This window comes from Chenopodium album, chromosome 3, assembly GCF_948465745.1.
Source record: "Chenopodium album chromosome 3, dcCheAlbu1.1, whole genome shotgun sequence".
Lineage (NCBI taxonomy): Eukaryota > Viridiplantae > Streptophyta > Magnoliopsida > Caryophyllales > Amaranthaceae > Chenopodium > Chenopodium album.
Genome location: NC_137836.1, coordinates 26,458,889 through 26,473,700, shown reverse-complemented (window position 1 = coordinate 26,473,700; position 14,812 = coordinate 26,458,889).

Here is a 14,812-nt window from a genome sequence, read left to right as displayed (position 1 = left end):
CACTTTAAGTGTAGTTTCCAATTCAACTTGAATCACCCTAATCCAATCTGTAGAACTTGAGATATGATTAAAATAATGCACAAAGGTCCTATTTGATACTTTGCAATCCTTCGTTTTCCTTTGTTTCAAACTCAAATTCAATTCCGAAAAGTACATATTGATCCTAGTGGGTGCTAATTTCAATTCCCATGCATATAGCCCGCGACGTACCTACAAAACAAGAGAAAGAAACGGAGAAGCAAGAGAAATAGCCGAGAAATGAATAAAATGATAAGAAAGCCATTAAAAGCATGCATTTCTCTAAACTAACACAAAAACACGCGAATCGAGTATTATTCTCTAAAAACACGACATAAACGACTACTAAGGAGCATAGAAATATAAAGAAAACATAGCCTAAAGGTGCCATAAATGGCACGGATCAGGGCACAATTCCCGAGTACCCTATAAATAGGGAGATTTCCTCCATTTGGAGGCACATTTTTCCATTTATTACACATTTACTCTTTGATAGAGACATCCTGAGCTTGGAATCTGAGCAAATCCCCACCTAAATTTCTGCACCTTTTTGCTCCTATTCAAGTTACTAACTTGATCGTTGGAGGTAGAGCTTCAACCACCTGGAGTCTCCGTTGTTTTGCAGGTACAACTAACGCGAGGACCAGACCTTGTGACGTAACTCTCCCGAGGGACAAAAACACCCAAAACATTTGGCGCCGTCTGTGGGGAGAGTACCTCAAAGATGGTTCAAGAGTCTGTACCCCCTCTTGATCTAAACAATCCTCAATCTATTACCCGACTAGGTAATACAAGCATTTCTCAACCGGTTAATCAACCGAGTAGTTCAAGTGTTCCTCCACCGGTACGTCAGATGGAGGTCTTCACTTACCATGATGACGATGATGGCGTGGAGACGTATGTGGCCAAAGACGGTTCATTCATCTCCAAATACACCCGTTCTAGAGATCAACTAGAATGTGATGAAAACCAGGCGGGTCGAGCCCGACTCACTAGGAGGCCAGAAAGGGAAACCCGGAAGGCTAGAGGATCAGCTCCGGTCACCCGGGATGAGCTCATAACTTTCATGAACTCCTTCAAGGGTGAAATCAAGGAGATGATCAACAAAAACAAGGCCAGCTCCAGCAAAGGTGAGCCGGCTAAGAAGACACCTCCATCTGGGAGGAAGAAGCCGGTCAAGGACAGGCAGCCTACTCCTCATCACAAGGAGAAGGAGAAGGCAGCCGCAAGACTTGACTGGACCAAGATCCTTATGCCTAATGGTCCTTAGAGGCACACCCAGCAAGAACAGCCGGGGGTCACTAAAAAGACTGTTTTCAACGCTCGACAAATCATTGAGCGAAGGAGAGACCAATAGCTGTCTGAGTCAGCCTCCACCTCGGACTTTCCAGACAGCTTCAAATAAACTTCTATGCGAAACTCACTCTCCATACATGAGAGTGGGACAGGCGACAAGTCCGTCAACACCGATCCTCAAATGATGATAGGATTTGTCCCGTTTGCACCTCAGGCGCAATACGGACAATATGGTTTTCCATACATGCAACCGTTTCCTTTTTGCAGATAGGCGACATTCAATAGTGACCAACCTTTGGACTGGCAGCTTCGGCTACTCAAACTTGGTGAACAACCCTCTGCGTTCACTAGGAATATAACCGAGGCGGCTCAGCCAGCCAAGGTTAAGAATGTGTTAGTAGGTACTTAAGATGGTACCTCCAACCCAGAAGACTATCTGATGGCATACACCAACCTCATGTGTTTATAGGGGTGGGACGATGCCACTTGGTGTCGATGCTTCCCGGCTACATTGAAGGGTATTGCCCAAAAATGGTTTGTGAACCTGCAACCCGTTTCTATTGATTGCTTCAAGAAGCTAGCCTTCTTGTTTGCCACAAACTTCTCAATGAACATCCCTGCTAAGAAAACGAGCCTTGATTTGAGCACCGTTAAGCAGGGTGAGAGAGAAGGGCTACGCTCATATGTCAGGCGGTTCAACCTGGTCAGAATCCAGATCCAGGGGTTGTCTGACGAGGTAGCATTCACAGACTTCTTCAAGGGTCTTAGAGACGGGTCGAAATTTAAGTTTGACATCGTCATAAAAGGGACATTTACGCTGTAGGCGGCCCTGAGGGCGGCGGAATGCTATATTCAAGCTAGCGACCTCTACACGCCTGGCAGCCAATCAGACACCAAGAAGTCTGACAAACAAAAAGAAAGACGGTCTGCTCAGTCGGCGAAAAAGAAGGAAGAGAGCAAAAAGAGAAATGAAGTCTTGGCGGTTAGTGACTCTGACCAGCCGTCCCAGAAGAAGAAAAAAGAGTTTAAACCGTACGTCCCCAGGTACGAGTTTAATAAGGACTCTAAATCTATCCTCATGGAGATAAAGGACCGGCTGACCATTGAGAAGCCGAATCCAATGAAGAGTTCTATCCAGTCACGGAACAAGAAAAAATTTTGTCAGTACATGAGGAAGTTGGCCATGACACCAACGACTGCTTTAGCATACAGCGGGCGTTGGACCGTCTGGCTGACAAAGGGATGCTTAAATCCTACATTTCTAAGTCCAAAGTCACTAATAAGAGGAACAAGGGGCAGTTGTCCAAGACTCCGTAGCCTACAAGTAGTTCGGACACTGATAAGGAGTCGGTCTACACCATAGCAGGCGGTTTCTCATGTGGTGGCCCCACCATCCCGGGCACCAAGAGCCATCTCCGAAAGATGGATAACGATGATGATGAGCAAGCTTCTACTAGCTCCTCCTTCCCAGACGTCGTGATCACTGAGAAGGACACGGGCAGCGTTTGTCGTCCGCTTGACGACCCGGTCGTCATTGAATGTAAAGTTGCCAACCAGCTGGTTGGGCGAATCCTTATTGACACTGGCAGCTCATCGGATATCATCAGTCTCCGGTGCCTGCAAAAGCTGAAATACAGCGTCAGCAGCATGCATTCGGTTTCCCACCCCCTGGTGGGTTTTGGGGGTGGAATGGTTTACCCAGTCGGAAGGGTTAATTTACAAATCCGGCAGGGTGAAAAAGGAAAAGGACGACACTAGGTCGTCAAGTTCTTGGTCGTTGAGGAACTAACCGCCTATAACATTATCCTAGGCCGGCTAACCCTCAATGAAGCCATGGTTGTAATCATCCATTTTCTCATGCTCATCAAGTATGAGAGGGATGACGGCTCTGTTAATTCCTTGAATGGGGATCAAAAGACAGCCCAGGAGTGCTACCTCTCAGCCTTCAAAGATACAGTGACCCCAGGCGACCAAGGCCTAGAACCAATGGACCTTGACATTGTTAAGGATGCCGCCCCAGCCCCAGCCCCACCAGTAGTCGGGAAGAAAAGAAAGGCCCCTCTACTAGTGGAGGTAAAGAAAGTAAAAAAATAGCCATCACTGACCAGGGAACGGTCAGATGAGCTCCGTCCCCAACCGGCTGGAGAACATATTGATATACCTCTTAACAAAAGCCGTCCAGAGCGTACTGTAAAAGTTGGGACGGTTGCTTATGCTAAGTTGGGTGCAGATTTGCACCTTCTACTGAAAGCATTCAAAGACATTTTTGCCTTTGAAGTGGAAGAGATGACAAGCGTCAACCCGGATCTTGCTGTCTACAAGCTCGCCGTGGATCCTAAAAAGAAGCCCGTCTAGCAACAGAAAAGAAAACACGGTGAGGAAAGAAGTCAGGCGGCAGCTGCCGAAGTAAAAAAGCTGTTGGACGCTTGGTTTAGTCGGCCATGTAATTTTCGCGACTGGGTGGCCAATGTTGTGCTTGTAAAGAAGCCGAGTGGGACCTGGCGTATGTGTGTTGATTACACAGACCTGAATTAGGCGTGTCCCAAGGATAGATATCCGCTTCCAAAGATCGACAGCCTGGTCGACTCTACAACAGGCCCCGCCTTGATGAGCTTTATGGATGCCTATTCCGGCTTCCATCAGATTCCCCTGTGGAAGAAAGATCATGAGAAGACGGCCTTCATCACTGATTAGGGGTTATTCTGTTATACTGTGATGCCGTTTGGTTTGAAAAATACGCCTGCCACCTTCCAACGGATGATTAATACGGTCTTCATTAATCTAATCGGGAGGAATGTGGAGGCGTACATTAATGACATGATTGTCAAATCCAAGCTACAGACGGATCATCTCGCTGCTCTCAGAGAAACATTCACCACCCTCAGGCGACACAAGGTCATGTTAAACCCTAAGAAATGCATCTTTGGTGTTGAGTCTGGGAAGTTTCCGGATTCTTGATGGATCAAAGGGGGATAGAGGCTAACCCTGAGAAGATACAGGCGGTAATTGACAAGAAGTCACCCCGTACTGTCAAGGATGTTCAAAGATTAATCGGTTGTCTAGCGGCATTGGGGAGATTTCTCATCCGCTCAGGCGACAAATGTATTTACTTCTTCCAAGCAATCAGGAAGAAGACCAGATTTGAATGGGGGGATGATGCTGAGGCGGCCTTTCAAAAGCTGAAAGAGCACTTGCACTCTTTGTCGAGGCTCGTTAGTCCTCTTCCTAGAGAGACGTTGTACATGTACTTAGCCATCTCAAATCATGCCCTCAGTGCCGTTCTCCTTCCTGAAAGAGACGACGTATTCAGCTCCCGGTCTTTTGTCATTAGCCATGTCCTCAAAAATGCTGAACTCCGGTACCCCATGGTTTAAAAATTTGTCCTTGCTTTGTATATGGCATTCAAGAAGTTAAAGCCTTATTTTCTGGCACATCCGGTGGTGATATACACTGACTAGCCACTCAAATGGCCAATGTCTACCTTGAAGTCATCTGGCAGAATGCTTAAATGGGCTATTGAAATGCAAAGTCTTGAAATAACTTTCGAACCAAGAAAGGCAGTGAAGGGTCAGGCATTTGCCGACTTCATTGTTGAAATGACTCGTCCGGTGGCTCCAGATAATCTTGATCAGGTTTGGAAAGTGTATGTACATGGGAGCTCAACAAAAAACGGTTGTGGTGTAGGCGTAATCTATGAATCTCAAGAAAGAGACAAATATGAGTATGCACTGCGGTTCAAATTTCAGGCCTCAAACAATGAGGCAAAGTACGAAGCCCTACTAGCTGGAATCCGCATGTGTAAGGCAGCAGGGGCAACCAAAGTTGACGCCTACTCTGATTCTCAATTGGTCGTTAGCCAGTACGAAGGTACATATTAAGCTACCCATCCGGCAATGATCAAATATCTTCAGGCGGTCAAAGAAGAGGTTGGAACACTCGAAGGGTTCACTCCGAAGCAAGTGCCCAGGTCCGGTAACAACCAGGCGGATGCCTTGTCCAAATTAGCATCTTCCGCCTGTTGTGATACGCCTCGGTCAGTCTTTTTGGAAGTTCTGGAAAAAAGAAGCATTTATGAAGAGCCCATAGGAATTCTAGACCGAAGCTCTACCTAGAAAAGACGGAGAACTCTCCCTGATTCGCCACAGGAGGCAGCCGTCATGAAAAAGAGAGTGGAAAAATTTCGGGATGAGAAACGGAGAACTCTTCAAGGCGGGGTTTCTGAAGCCTCTTCTGAAGTGTGTTGCCCCAAAAAATGGGAAGGAAGTTCTCGAAGAATTGCATGCGGGGTTCTGCTCCTCTAACATATGGAGCAGATCCCTAGCCGTTAGAGCCAAGCGACACTACTTTTGGCCTACCCTTGATGCAAACGCCAAAGAGCTGGTGAAGAAATGTGACAAATGTCAGAAATTTGGCAAACTTATTCACTGCCCGACTACTGATCTGACGGCCATCCACATCCCAGTCCCGTTAGCAAAATAGGGCATGGAAATTTTAGGTCCTTACACGCCTGCTCCAGGCGGAAAACGTTACATTCTAGTGGCTGTGGATTACTTCACCTAGTGGGTGGAGGCGGAGGCGTTCAGGAAGATCAAGACAAAGGATTTCATCTCTTTCATTTGGAAGAACATCATCACCCGGTTTCGGGTTCCTATGTCTATGGTGTTTGATAATGGCCCCTAGTTTGAGACGCCTCACCTTAAGACTTGTTGGGGGATCAACGGATCTCTAACTGTTTTGCCCCAGTCGGCCGACCCCAAACAAACATCCAGGTTGAAGCCTTCAACAAACTCATCTTAGACGACATAAAAAAGAAAATTGAAAGAGCCGGTGGTTTATAGGCAGAAGAGTTGATTCATTTGCTATGGCCCATTCGGACAACAACTTAAGGGGAAACCGGTGAAACCCCATTTATCATGGTTTACTGATGCAAGTCTAAGCATGGAGAACTTCGAAGATTTGCTTATCATGCATCAAGATAACTTGTCCCTAAACATTGATTCAAGCCAAGCATTGCATGGACACTTTCTTGGATATCAAAGCAAAGCCACGGTTTGCTTAGTGGCTTTTCTTGGAGTCTAGTTCACTTTCTTGAACTTTCTTGAATTTTCTTTAGATTTTGCTTACAAGTTTTTACCTTTCACTTGAAAGGGTTTTTCTTGGTTCAAGCATTAGGATCTTTAATCTTTATTTAATTCTTTAATTTTTATTTATTTATTTAGTTGCTTTAAAAATCAGTTAGTTAGCAAAATAAATCAGTTTGGTGTATGCTTGTGCGCCAAGGTGCTTGCTCTTCAAGCAAGTTAGAATTCTAGTTTAATTAGGATTGAATTAGGGACTTGTCCTAATCTTCCTAGGTAAACTAAGTCTTATAAATAGGGCTGTAAACACACAAATAAAGATACATAGATTAATATTCAGATTTATTTCTTAAGTTGCATACTTGAGTTTTGGTTGATTGCGATCAATTGCTGTTTTGCTTGTTTTAGTTAAAACATTCGTTTGGATTGATTAATTAGGTGGATTCTTAATTGATTAATCTTAGTTTTTGTTTAATTCTTGGTGGATTTCCTGTATAGAATTAGACTTAAACATATCCCTTGTGTTTTGTTGATTTTCGGATCAATAATTCACATCATCTTTGGTATCAGAGCAGGTTTGCGCAACTTCGGAAAAAATTAAACTGGGAACAATTGGCTAAGAATTTTTGCGTGATTCCTTTTGCATTGAACTCTAAAAACGTCCAGCTATCACCATATAAAATTTCATAATTTTTTGTTGAGTAACGCGTTCTACACAGCCTCAAACATTTGGTGTTTGTGCACTGATTTGCGGTTGGGAGTCCGGTTTTTGTGTTGCCTAGTTTTCCTTCAAGATTCGATCTTTTAATCAAGATTTTTGCATAAACTGACTTGGTTTGTGTAGGAATCATGAGTGACGAGGAGGTTCCACAAGTTCCAAGGGGATTAACCTTAGAACAGGCTCAAAATCTTAGAAGAGATAGGCGAATTGACGAGTTGGCAGCAAGGATGGATGAGATATTAAAAAGGCTTGATACTCTTGCTGGAGATTCTTCAAAGAAAGGGAATTCTAACCCTAATTCTGGTTCAAGTGAGGAAGAACAACCAAGGAGGAACCCAAGGAGGCCACGAAATAATTATTCCTCAAGTGATGAATCACCAAGGCCTAGGAGGAGAGATCGACCAAAGGATGATGATAGGAACCTTAGATTAGATCTTCCCGAATTCAATGGGAGTATGAATGAACCTGAAAAATACTTTGAGTGGATTAGAAGGGCCGAGACACTATTTGATTACAAGGAGTATGATGAAAGGAAAAGATGCAAATTGGCTGAATTAAAACTGACCGGTTATGCTAGTCTTTGGTATGATAATCTAAAGAAGAAGAGGCATAAGGAGGGGCGTGCAAGAATCTCAACTTGGGAACAACTCAAGAAGCACATGAAAAAAAGGTTCGTACCTAGTGATTATATTCAAGATGTTTATCTTAAGATGCAACTTTTTAAACAAAATTCTATGACTGTTGAGAATTATATTGGTGAATTTGAAAAGTTATGCATGCTATGTGGCTTAGAAGAGATTGTTGAGCATAAGATTGCTAGATTTATTTCGGGGTTGAATGATAATATTGCTGAAAAAGTTGAATTGCAACAATATTGGTCCTTTGAGGATGTTTGCAAGGTAGCTTTGAAAGTTGAAAAACAGATAAAGGGGAAGAAAGGGACGTACACTAAGTCCTTTGTAAAGGGTTTCGCTAAACCTTTTGAGAAGAACAGCTTGGAGAAAAGTGGTTCTAGTTCGAACTACAAGGAGACTAAATCAAAATTTGAAGCTCCTAAAAAGCTTGTTGAAGATAGGAAGTGCTTCAAGTGTGGTAGTGTTGGTCACATTGCAACTAATTGTCCATCAAAAAGAGTAATGACTGCTCAAGAGTGGGAACAAGAACAAGCTAAGTGTGAGCAGGGTAGTGACTATGAAGAAAAGAACGAAGAGGAAAACTTTGAAGAAGAGGAGGGGCATATTGACGAAATTAATCCCGAGACTCATGGTCAAAGTTTGGTTCTAAGAAGGGCGCTACACTCTAAAACCGTACCTATGGAAAACAATCAAAGGGAGAAAATCTTTCTTACAAGGTGCAAGGTAGAAGATAGGTTGTGTGACATGATCATAGACACGGGGAGTTGCACTAATGTGTTATCTACTACTTTGGTAGACAAATTGAAGTGGCCAACTACTGAACATCCAAGCCCTTATAAGCTTCATTGGCTTAATAATTCGAGTGATGTTAAGGTAACTAAACAAGCCTTAATCTCCTTTTCAATTGGTAAATTTCATGATAAAGTTTTGTGTGATGTTTGTCCTATGGATGCTTGTCATATACTATTAGGCCGTCCTTGGCAATATGATAGATTTGTGAAGTTTGATGGAAGGACTAATGTGTATGTTGTGAGAAAAGGAGAAAAAGAGAGACCGGTTGCTTTAAAACCTTTAATATGCAACAAGTCTTCTAATGTTACCTCTAATTCGAAGAGTTCTTATTTGATTAGTGAGAGGGAATTAGAAAAAGAGATTTGCAGCAACAATGTGGTATATATACTTGTTTCTAATGAGATTCGAATTGATCAAGATAAACAAGCAAAGAGGCCGTATGAATTGGAATCTGTTTTAGATGAATTCAAGGATGTCTTTCCTAAGGAATTACCTCCGGGACTACCTCCTATTCGTGGGATAGAGCATCAAATTGACTTGATTCCGGGAGCACCCTTACCTAATAAGGCAGCCTATAGAAGTAATCCGGAAGAAACAAAGGAGATGCAAAGGCAAATTGAAGAGCTTATGACTAGAGGATACGTGAGGGAAAGTATGAGCCCTTGTGCCGTGCCTACTTTACTTGTCCCAAAGAAAGATGGGAGTTGGCGCATGTGTATTGATAGTAGGAGTGTGAATAACATCACTATCAAATACCGATTTCCTATTCCAAGATTAGATGATCTACTTGATGAACTACATGGTTCAAAGTTGTTTTCTATGGATTTTATTGTGGGATTGCCGAGAACACAACGGGGGAAAGACTCTATTATGGTTGTTGTGGATAGGTTTTCTAAGATGGCTCATTTTGTTCCTTGTCACAAAGTGGATGATGCTATGAAAGTGGCGGAATTATACTTTAAAGAGATTGTTAGATTGCATGGAATTCCAAAAACTATTGTGAGTGATCGAGATACAAAGTTCATGAGTTTCTTTTGGAAGTCTCTATGGAAGCTTGTGGGAACTAAATTGCTCTTTAGTACATCTTACCATCCACAAACTGATGGACAAACCGAGGTTACTAATCGTACTCTTGGTGCGCTTTTGCGTGGGTTAGTGAGTAAGACACAAAAGGATTGGGACATCAAGTTAGCTCATGCGGAGTTTGCTTATAATAGATCACCTACATATGCTACCAAACATAGTCCTTTTGAGGTAGTTTATGGAGTCAATCCGAAACTTCCAATTGATCTTGTTCCATTGCCTAAGGGTGAGTTAATTCACAAAGATGCCGAGTCTAAGTTGAAGAGTATGCTGAAATTACATGCTCAAGTTCGAACAAGAATAGAGAAAGTAAATGACATGTACAAAGCTAGAGCAAACAAGCATAGAAAGCAACAAGGTTACAATGTTGGAGACTTGGTATGGTTACATTTGAGAAAGGAAAGATTTCCAGGAAAACGCAAGAATAAGTTGATGCCTAGAAGTGAAGGTCCTTTCAAGATTGTTGAGAAGATCAATGACAATGCTTAAAAGTTAGAACTTCTGGGAGAATATGGAGTTAGTGCTACATTCAATGTTGGCGATTTGGCTAAGTATATTCCTGATGAAGAACTTCGAGATTTGAGGACAAATTCTTTCGAAGAAGAGGAGGATGATGCAAGTCTAAGCATGGAGAACTTCGAAGATTTGCTTATCATGCATCAAGATAACTTGTCCCTAAACATTGATTCAAGCCAAGCATTGCATGGACACTTTCTTGGATATCAAAGCAAAGCCACGGTTTGCTTAGTGGCTTTTCTTGGAGTCTAGTTCACTTTCTTGAACTTTCTTGAATTTTCTTTAGATTTTGCTTACAAGTTTTTACCTTTCACTTGAAAGGGTTTTTCTTGGTTCAAGCATTAGGATCTTTAATCTTTATTTAATTCTTTAATTTTTATTTATTTATTTAGTTGCTTTAAAAATCAGTTAGTTAGCAAAATAAATCAGTTTGGTGTATGCTTGTGCGCCAAGGTGCTTGCTCTTCAAGCAAGTTAGAATTCTAGTTTAATTAGGATTGAATTAGGGACTTGTCCTAATCTTCCTAGGTAAACTAAGTCTTATAAATAGGGCTGTAAACACACAAATAAAGATACATAGATTAATATTCAGATTTATTTCTTAAGTTGCATACTTGAGTTTTGGTTGATTGCGATCAATTGCTGTTTTGCTTGTTTTAGTTAAAACATTCGTTTGGATTGATTAATTAGGTGGATTCTTAATTGATTAATCTTAGTTTTTGTTTAATTCTTGGTGGATTTCCTGTATAGAATTAGACTTAAACATATCCCTTGTGTTTTGTTGATTTTCGGATCAATAATTCACATCATTTACGGTGCTGAAGCCGTCTTACCCATCGAACATTACGAGCCTACCTTTAGAGTAATGCTTTATGATGAAGAGACAAATTGGGAGGCCATGTGTCTGGCATTAGACTCTCTCCCAGAATGCAGGGCCAATGCCGCCTTGCGTCATGAGATATACCGTCTGAGAATGACAAGAGCCTATAACAAGAAAGTACACAAGCGCCCTTTGAAGGTTGGCGACTTCGTGTTACGAAAAATGGAAGCAACCAGTAGGGCCAATGAACTTGGAAAGCTGACTCCAAATTGGGAAGGCCCCTACCGGATCTATGAGGAAGTTAGAAATGGCACCTACCGCCTGGAAACCTCAGACGGCAGGCGCCTGCCTAGGACTTGGAATGTAGACTATTTGAAAAAGTACTACTTCTGAGCTGTAAAATTATGTAAGCAAAAACTCAATCAATGAGAAATCCCTTTTTGTTTTCAATTATGTTTCCTTTTTAAGACTGTCTGGGAAATTCACAGACGGCCCAATAGTTAAACTCTCTAAGTTTGAAACTTAGTAGAGAATTCAGCGTTCAATTTACATGAGGCCACTGGCCAGATAACTAAACAAGGCACAAAACCGCTTAGTGGCTATACAGCCGGTCTCTAACTAGACAAGAGGCCAATGGCCGGATGGCTGTCTGTTTTATAAAATCGCGTGTCCCAACATGGACAAAGGCGTCCGGCGACACCCCTCCGGGTGCGATCGTCGCCGAGGGAAGCCTATATGTTTGCTCTATGTACTTATGAAGACGGCAAAGATTGAATGACTAAATTGGTCAACTCATAACCGTCTGACCAGAATAGTTGAAACAACGATTAAGTTTTCGAAATACCAGATGTCCTCAGACATCAGCCGATAACCGACTGAAGTTCTTAAGCTTTTCATTCCAAAGTTGCACCAACCCCCTCTACCGGGGCAACAAGGGTTGTGCAACAGCAACGCAACCGTCAAAAGGACATGAGGCCGATGGCCGGATAATTATTCAAATTTCGTCTACTCCAATGAGTAATAAGGCGGTCGGTAACACCCTCCGAGTGCAATCATCACAAGCACTACCAAAGAGTGCACTTGTACATCAAGGCGGCATGGTTCAACTCATTGCCGCCTGATCTGGGTAAAATGAATCACCCTTCAAAATTACACGTTTTCCCAAGGCGGAAAAGCGTAATTGGGTTGCAACCCCCAAGGATGCCATTTGCCTCTTGTCTTATAACAGGAAAGATGACCCTTCATCTTCTGTGTGATACCCAGACGGCCTTTTTCCGTCTAATCCTCAGCACTTGAGGGGCTGATCGGCCTTTTTCCGTCTAATCTCAAGCTCTTGAGGGGCTTATCGACCTTTTATCTTGGAGTGCCTGTCATATGAGCGGCTGTGTACTTGGTTTGGGGCAATCACTCTTGTGATTGATTAACTTGAAAACACATCATGCTCTTTAAAGCATCAGACGTTTTTAAGTCAATCAATCGATTTAAAGGTGAAACCAACCACACAGCCGCCCAGGGGCAAGAGCAGCCGGATTATCAGTTGCCGCATTCTTTTGACAAGTTAGGCAAAAGCAAAAAATTTCAAGCATACTTGCAAAAAGTAAAAATGAAAAATTTAAAAGCAAAGTGATCAAAACCGACTCAGTCGGTGCATTCATTAAAAACTACCCAGCCAATCGGCTATGGTAGAAAATTGTTAACTGGACCCCGTCCGGGAAGTGAAGCAAACTATTAATTAACTCGGCTCCTCAGCTTGGTACGCAGGCCGGAAGGAAAGTAATCTGGCATACAGCCGCTAAAACAGAAAAATAATAAAAATGGCATACTGCCGCAGAAATTCATTGTTGAGTTGCAGACGGGTCCACCTGGTCATCGACCCTCTCATCTTCTTCATCTTCTTCGTCAGAAGGAACCTCGTGCGCCTGAGTCGGGACGGGGTGACCAGGTACTTGCAGCTCAGCATGCGCCCAGGCTTCGAACGAATCCGGCTCTGGCTTGCCCTTCTCCCCTAAATATACAACTTCTTCTGCATATTTGTGAGCCAGCGCCCAGACGCCATACTCCTTGTTTGGATACAAGGCGTTCCAGGCAGTCCTTATCCGGGCGTCGTTGTCAACCTCACTCTCGGCAACCAGGCGCTCTTGTTCCTCCTCCAAGGTTGCTTTAAAGTTCAGTTGCGCCTAGGTCGCCGCCTCTTCCAGCTCCTTGACCTTGGCCTTAAGGTCGCTGTTCTCTTGGGAGACCCCCTTGAGAGAGTCCAGCTCCGTCTTAGCCTTGTCAAGCATCTCTTTTGCTTTTTTGAGCGCCGTCTCAGCATCCCCGGCTTTCTGCTTGAACGCCTTCAGGTCCTTCTCAAGATGATCAATCTTCGACGCCTGCGTCATCACTATGGCTTTAGTCTCAATTTCATTTATTGTACAAGAGTATAGAGCAACGTTTTCAGCGTCTCTGGCTGATTTGTTGGCTATCTTTACCTCTTCCCGCTTGCGGGAGTATGGACGTTTGAGACCGTCTACCCGCAAAAGAGCCTGCATAGAACGAATGAGAATAGATCTGCAGGCGGGATAATAGTTGAAGTTTTCTTTTATTACTTTATTTACACCTTACCTCAGCCAGAAGGGATAGAAAGCGTTCTAGATTGAACGTCTTTATCCTAGGGATGTTGTCTTTATCCCTCTTCCGGACGGCGTCAAGCATGGCCTTGGCATGCTTCTGGACGTCTGGCCATGGGGAAAGACATCTGCATCACAATCAATATTTTATGGGTGCGAAATACATGCGGCACCTATCTGTTGCCGACCGTCTGAGTAAGAAGTCTGTTGGGAGTGGGATTTCACTCGCAAAGGCTACCTTAACTCAGGCGTGGACTCAAATGGGTTAGCCTTACCTTCAGAGACGGCGTGGAGAGAGCCACTCGCAGGCGCTGTAACCTCTCTTTCAACGGACAAGGGGTTGACGAGGTCAAGGTTAAATTCGTCGTCTACAACCTGCATCCTTCCCCCAAGGCGCATTTGGGTTTTCCCGGCTTTGGCTCCAGGAGTCAAGGAGAAGCCTGCCTTTTCTTGGAAGGGGTGGAGGCGGAGTCATCCCTAGCCCGTTTATGAGTCTTCTCAAACGTTTTTGGGATTTTGCCTCCTTGCAAAGCTAATGCAAGTTAGTCATGCATCTGGAAATAAAGTTGGCAAAGTTAAAGTAAAGGGGGGCTAGGCGTCTTACCTTAGACCTGATAGCAGCCGCTTGCTTTTCCGCAATATCCCTACGGATGGCGGCGGAGGACCGCTTGGGTGTCTTCTCGTCTTGGAGCATGGCTAAAGCTTCCTCTGCAAAAAGAAAGAGAGAGCAAAAAACGTTAGTAATTACCAATTTGACATGGAAGTACCCCAGACGGTCTTAAGGTCAGGCGCATTGTGCTGAGCCCGCAGGCGTATAAAAAGGCCTCGTTTCTAAACCAGGCGCTTTTTGGAATCCAGTTCTTTGGAACCTTTATTGTTTCCCCGGTTGACAGGGTAGCATCTTCAAGACTAAAAAAGTTGGTCTCAATTATTTTGTCGTAGTCCTCATCCAGAATCGGGGAAGACAACACTTCTGGTCCAGAAGGTCGGGTTTCTTATTGTACCGGCGCAGTTCAAAATTTTCTTGCCGGCTAGGCGCAGACAGCAAGCAGAAGCGGTGCTTCCAGCCGTCGAATTTGGACACCTTGTCCAAAGTCATCATGTACTGAGGGAGGGTGGTCAATGTATACCACGCCCTCCAGCCGCCTGGGTTGCGACCCAAGTAATGCATGTGGGAAAAGGTCTCCCAGCCGGGATGCAACCCTTGGAACTTGCAGGCGGCAACATACCCAAGAATGTTAGCCC